Genomic DNA, 7456 nt, shown 5'->3' on the forward strand with positions numbered 1-7456 from the left:
ACGAAAAGAAAGATTTTGCTGAAGTATCTAAAAACTTAGATAGATATAGATTTTAAAATAATTTGTTGGACTATCAAAATTATTATGAAGAAAACTCAAACATAATAAGCAATACTGCAAGAAGTTTTGATATTTCAGCAATCAGTTAGATGGCCTATGTGATTAAACAAAAGAGAGAGAGAGAGAGAGAGAGAGAGAGAGAGAAAGAGAGAGAGAAATAATTAAAAGCTTATGATAATAAAAGGCCCAGAGAAAATCTGCTACAATATTTGCAACATATATATTTAGTAAATAATAAATTGAATAGTCAAATTTAATGCATTTTCTTGAGTTGATTAAATCCATTGTTTTTGTTAAATTAATAACATTGTTTTTGTTAAATTAATAACAATTGAATAGATTCAGTGATGACCTATAAAAATATTATTAAAATAACTCAAAGTGGGTATAATTTGACATTATGAATTTAACAGTGTAGAATTACATGTCAGGTGTATCGTTAGTGCAGTCTTTATAGCAGGTTTATATGATATAATTGACACACTAACTCACTCATGGCTGTTCCCAAGTGCTGATGAATTGCGTATGGTTTTTCAATTAAAATTTGTCACGCGAGGAGCCAATAGATTTAAATGAGTTATCCACCCTGAATAATTATTCATATTTCGTAACTAATTACGGATCGATTCACTTTGTATTATGTCCTAATTAGTTTTATCTTAAGCCTGTGGCAGACGATGCTTGTTTTCTTGCTGGATTCCTAGCTGGATTAGAATCTTGCCATCGTATTGGCTGCGATAACATCGTAACCAATACGACAAGAATTTATTCTAGCTAGCAATTTAGCAAGAAAATAAACGTGTGCCGTCTTTATTTCAGATTCTTTCATGAAGCGCAATTCCATGAAATAACGTGTCAGTGGTAAATTATGTCAACTAAAAGAGTAAATTTAAGAAGCGATTTTTAAATTAAAATCTATTAGGTTGAAAAAATTACACGTTAAAGAAATTCAGATCACATCGAGTGTTACATTGCAATTCGAATTTAATTAAGTTTAAAAAGTCGCGATGATGTATGAAAACAATAATTTTGCTAAATATCTAAAAATTTGGCTATACATAGATTTAAAAATAATTTTGTTGAATTGTTAAAATAATTTTTAAATAATATTTTTTAAATAATAAATTCTTTAGTGATTTGAAAATCAGTATTAGCATTAATAAAATATTAAATTGTTTGTCAATTTAATTTGTGATGTTAAATAAAGCTAGAGAAACACAATAAAAAAAAACACTTAAAATTTTAAGACTGTGTTTTAAGATAAATAATTGACTGTTTGAACTAAAAATTGTAAAAATTCATACAAACGTAAAAACATTATTAAATACCAAGACTAGTCTTGATTAAATATAGTACTCTTCATTCATTTATGCTCAAGATACTTTTGTATGCATCTAAAGTATGATGAGCAATGCTGCACAGAGTTTTAACATTCTAGCAACTAATTGCTTGAGCATTTTATACAATAATTATTTTGTTTAACAAAATTATTTATATCTAGCTAAAATTTTAGATACTTCAGCAAAATCATTCTTTTCACGTAGAGGATCTATTGCGAAGAGCGTTAGTCATGAAACACTGGATTTCTTTAATCTGCAAAAATATGACTTTTAAAGAGATGTGGAGGCAGATAATTTCGGAGAACTCGTTAAAATTTTACATCTCTAACTTACGAGATTTCCAACAGCACATCGAACAATTCGGCGAATCCGATACGGAACTCACTCGTTGTATGCGTATTCTTTTATTGTTTTTACGTGCACCACCCACGTATCGTAAACACGTTGGCGCGGATAACAATAAGAGCATTGCCGAGAGAACATTACGCAAGCGCTACCTTACACTTGCTTCTTCAATTACGGACCCTTATACCGTATAAATGGCTGCAGTGCTACAGTCGGGTACACAAATAATTCACTATGAAAGTTTGTTACAAGCGAATAATCTTTTTTTTTTATATATTTTTGCTCGCTGAATACGAATCCGTCATCCAAAGTTAGCTATTACGTCATACTTTTGAGAAAAATGGTGTTAAAGGGAGTCATTTTTTTGGGTTTTTTGACACTGTTTTTTCATAACATTGTGACGTAATAGTCAATTTTTATCAACGGATTTATATTCAGCAGGCAAAAATATGTCGGAAATGATAATTCACATTCGTATTACAAGAAAAAAATCAGATTTTATATGTTACATAAAAATAACTATCTTTAAATTACTATATTTCAAAAATGAAAAATCAAATTAAAATGGGATAAAATGCATGTTAAAGCTAAAAATTGATACTTTCGTATGACATTAACAAATTTGGAAAAAAATTTGATGCCGGTGCTACGTTCTAGAAACTCTAGAAATCATCATTTTTTATTTTTCTAATATTTTTCTTAATGTGATAAACTAACTTGGAACAAAGAATTCGTATTTAGTAAGAAATACTTTGAAAATGGCTATTCGCACGCTTCTAACAAAAAAAAGATCAAATTTAATAGATCTGTAATCAAAAATCGAAGAATAAAATAGAGAATCATTGTGTGGTTAAAGTAAATTATCGCCGTTATCGTGAAATCTCTATTGATTTTTTGAAAATGAGATAGGTGAAGAAAGGAATTCAAGGGAGATAATAAAAATAATAAGTTTTTCGATAAGTGATTTCTTATTTAAAACAAATTAAAGTCTCGTTAATGTTTATTTCTATCAATGTAAATTAATTTTAATTTTGATTTAGAGTACAGAGATCTGTTATTAAAACAGCTCTTTTTTGAGTACATAAAATTTGTAATAATTCATTAACTCATTACATTCTTTATCTCAAAATGACACGGTTTCAACGTCATTACAAGACTTTCTTATAAATATATTATAAAAGTAAACTTATTCTTCATCTTTCTTAATTGTTAGAAAACTAGAAAAATATAAAATGTAAGTAAAATCGAGATTAAAATTGATCTGCATTGATAGAAATAAATAGAAATTAAATTGCATTTCAAATTGGAAACATTAACGAACGGCTCGTTAATTGATCAAGGCCGTCTCGCAATTGTGTTCTTCAATGTTGTGACTCTTTATATATGACAGTAGCGGTTATTTCGATAATAGATTAAACAGATGCGCACCACCGGCGTCTGTTTGAACGGGACTCATGATCGGTTTACGCAAAGCGTTATCGCGTGCAACTTGAGAGGCGTACTCCTCTAACAATAAGTAGTGGACCACACGCAAGTGATTTGGCGCTCTCGAGACGTCGTCGCGATATTTTTACACTAACGTCTCTCAGTCAGGCTCTTTATCTCTTTGCACCATATTAAGAAGCTAAATTTTCCGCCACCACTTCGTGCTCGCGATCATTTCTTGTCACCCGACGTTACTCTTTTCAATTTTTTTAAAAACATAAATAATTGACATGATTGTCATATCATATCCTTGCTTCAAAAATGATACAATCGAAAAATCACAAAAATTTCATTTTTTAAATAATATCATTTTTAAACAGAGTAAAAATTATTTTGTACTTGCGTTAAAACTATCCTATTAAAACTATTCCTGTTAATATTATGTTGAATTTTTAATATACTGTTTAAATTTCTTACAATAAAATCTCATTCTAAAAGAGTTAAAATATTATACTGTCATTATTGAAAAAGAGTAAAAAATTTACATTTTTTATTGCAATTTTTAGTTTGGAGTGAGATTCTCTCCAAACGAAAGAAATCTCACTCCTTTTTGGAGTGAATCTCACTTCGAAATAGAGTGAAAATCTGTTACTCTTATTCAGGAGTGCAAATTTTTTTACTCCTTTTCAAAAGTGGCAGTATTTTACTCTTTTGAAGTGAAATTTCACTCTAAGAAATTTAAAGAGTAGGTATTAATTTAATATAATGTAATTACGTTATTTTGTGAATATTTTATGTTAAATTGATGTTTAATTCTTAATTGTTAAATGTTAAAATAATACAATTTATGAATAAGTGGACAAATAACATAAATAATGTAATTTAAAAATGTAAATTCTAAGATAAATGAAAGTAAAAAAAAGATGAATGTTCATGTTAATTTTAATGCACTTTAAATATTAATTTCCCTGAAGAAATATGCTCCCACAATTTGTTTCTAAATTGTGTTAGAGCGTTATATTTTTTGATGTTTATTTTTATATAATGTGTTACATTTTAATATATTCATCTTTTATTATTAATAATGATTTAGCTGGAAAAAATTTTCCAACTGTAAAGTAAGAATGTGATGTTAAAGATAAAATAGTTTTACAAGCACATTTTACATTTTTTTATGAGACTACCTTTTTAATTCCACTGATTCTACTTAACATATGTATGTATCCAGTAGTAGAAGCAAAAGGTTTTTGCGATTCTCATTCAGTATTAGAATGATTTTCTTTGCTGCTAGAGTAAACATTAGGCATTTAAAAAAATATCTGCAAATATTATTAGATATATTTTATAACGATTAATGTTATAATGTCTTTCAGTTTCCAAGATGTTTACAGAAATCTTGTAGCGAATCGTTTGGATGCACTCAGTGCGCAGTAGTGCACATTAGAAGTCTGTTAAAGTTGTCGTACACAAATTGATGTAAAATTGTATATTTAATATAAATACATATAAAAATGGAGGATTATATCACGAAAACATAAATAATTAATATATTTTATTGTGCTGTTAAGTAAAATCTATATTATATAATTCAAAATATTTTATTTTTACACAGATTAAATCAGTGTATAACGTTTTAATATGCACTAGTGCATCCAATCAAAATCGCTATTATTAAAAAATTCTCTGAAAATTCTCGGATTTTTCAAATATTTTATTCAAAATTCCAAGTAAAAAAAGATTAAAGAATTTTTTAATGTAATTTTGTGGAATATAATAAATTGCAAGAAACACAAACGAACTATATATTGAAAATTAGTAGACAGAGATTCTACAACACTATATCTATTATTTTCTACAACTAGAGCTGCAAAACCTGTAGGATAATATAGAAGGCTGAGTGAATCTTTATTATAATATAGTATTAGTAAGTTACTCTATTCTGTTAATTTAATTGATCGTCTTTTACTATTACTTTGACTCTTTTACAAAAAGACATATATATAAGACATATATACGAGACATATATATGAGAATGTTCACACATGAACATACGCAAATTCATTGCTGATTGTCAACATTTTGCATTGTTAAAAAGAAAACATGATTAAAGTAGCAAAGAGATAGAATTTAAATTTAAAAGTAAAATTTCAAAAATTTCCTTAAATTCCGATAAAATTCCATGAAAATCCTTAATAGTTTTTCAAGAATAAAAAAGAAATCCTCTAAAAATTCCAAGTTTTCCAGGTTTTTAGGTAGATGGCTTCGAATAGCGCGCACTTAATCGAACGCACGATTAAGCGCGTCTCCAAACCTGTAACTTTTATTTTTTTTTTCATTATTGCATGCGTAAGAAAAAGATTCTAAATCGATAATCATGAATCGTGGAGGAGACGTTTTCTTGGTTTTTCAAGCTCCGTTTTCACGTTTCACGTCGCGACATTTTTCCGCTGACGAGGCCCGCAAACCGCTCTCCGGGCGACGCGAGCGCCTAAGCGCTTCCGTAACATATTCGCAGATTGATAAATTACTCCACGTGTTTAAGTTCGACCATGACGGGCAATAACTTAACATACGCTCTGATACCTCGTCTCTCCCGGTGTATCTTATCCCACCGGTCGTCTCGCTTGCTCGCTCGTCACGATTATTTTATTATTTTCCTCGGCGTGGCGGGATGGGAATTATACGTGCGATATATTCCGCAGGTGCGGATCTTCTCCGTCGTTATACTTACACGTTGGTCAGCTGTTCCGGATGATGATGCGCTTGCTCGTCGTCCTGATGGAGGATCCTGCGGTGCCGCTCTGCATTCCGGCGGTTGCGCACGTAATGGCACTCATTCGATTTCCGCACGATGGTCCATGCGGAGGAGATGCAGAGGAGATGCCGCTGTGCGTCAAATCTTCGCTGGACCCAATTTGCTTATCCCGCGTAATTTCTCTTAATTTTTTTTATCTCGTATCAACGAGATGAATCGGGCACCCCGTCTTTTTGCGCGCGACCAATTTCGAAAAAGAAATCTTCCACAAGCGCGAGCGTGGACCAACGAGATCGGAATGCAGACGTATAAATTACGAGAATCGTTCAGAACAAGTTATCAACTAAATCTGGCGCGGAGACGAATGAGCTACTAACGAAAAGCAAACTAAGCAACGAAAGTTCGTGGGGCCGCTATTTGATTCGACATTAAGTCTGTAATTATATATATTATAAATACTGATGCCTCTCACGTCTGTTCTGAAATCGTTATTACGAGCGTCGATTATTTCACATTAGTTATCGGTCATTTCTCGACGCTTATCACTCGATGGAAATTTTTCTAGAATGATAATGGTTTACGAAAATGGGTTGTGAAAAAGAAAGGTGAAAGAGAAGCTCAGAAATCCCAGCGGAAGGTATTACGCGCGGGGATCAAAACTGACTTAATTTCCGAGAGTTCAGAAATAGTAACCCCTATCAGCTACAATTCAATGATTATAAAAGTAGCTCAGGGTCGAATTAAAAGGTACGACTGTCCAACCGTGCTTCTTCGTGACCCCTTTCTGGATGAAAAATAAAACGAGCGTACGCATCCAAGTCTCGCATGGGGAAAGAGGGAGGGAAAGAAGAACGCAAAAGTCCTCTTTGTTCTTGATCACTAGAGCTCCTTCCGAGCTGTTTGTTGCTTTTGTACTGCAGTTTAATGTTAATCTTAGCCTCCGACTGCTCGGATGAGATTTCTTTGTCTTTGTAAATTTATCACTTACTTCTATTTTATTTTACTTCCAATTTATTTTATTTTGATTTTATTTATTTTTTATTATTTTCTACGGAACCCGCTTGGAGTTCACAATCGAGAGCTTCTTTTCATGTCTGCAGCATTGAGAATCGAACTCACCGGCATTAGAGAGCGTTTCCAAGAGAGAGTTGAAAGTTGCGCGACTTTTGAGTCGGAGTAATAGCGCTCTTTTCGCGGTCACTCGCTACCCCTTTTACGCGCGACGACGCATGACGGCAGATCAGATCTGTGAGAGACGCGCCGCGTACACCGAGATCGGCGCGATAGTTGGCACTGACAGATGAAACTATTTCATTCACAGCCGTCGTCGCCGTCGTCAAGCTTGACCGCGCGAGTCGTCGTCGTCGACGGGCTTGACCGCGCGAATCGCCGTCGTCGTGTGTGCGTGTTAACGCGGCTCCCGTGCACGTGCACGTACGCGCGAACACGCCGACGTAGATGAATGAACCGGCGCGCATACACGCATACACACGTACAAACGTACACAATGAAAGAATGGTACCGCGCGATT

General features: G+C 32.6%; 1 protein-coding gene across 1 annotated transcript in view; it reads right to left on the minus strand.

Moving 5' to 3' along the window:
• Positions 1-5975, minus strand: part of LOC108687842 (solute carrier family 41 member 1-like) — a 29424-nt gene extending 23449 nt beyond the window's left edge. Inside the window, exon 1 of the mRNA XM_018193839.1 lies at positions 5902-5975. The gene's annotated coding sequence lies outside the window, so the exon portion shown is untranslated. The remainder of the gene's footprint in view (positions 1-5901) is intronic.
• Positions 5976-7456: the final 1481 nt, after the last annotated feature.

This window comes from Atta colombica, unplaced genomic scaffold, assembly GCF_001594045.1.
Source record: "Atta colombica isolate Treedump-2 unplaced genomic scaffold, Acol1.0 scaffold219, whole genome shotgun sequence".
NCBI classification, from domain to species: Eukaryota; Metazoa; Arthropoda; class Insecta; order Hymenoptera; family Formicidae; genus Atta; species Atta colombica.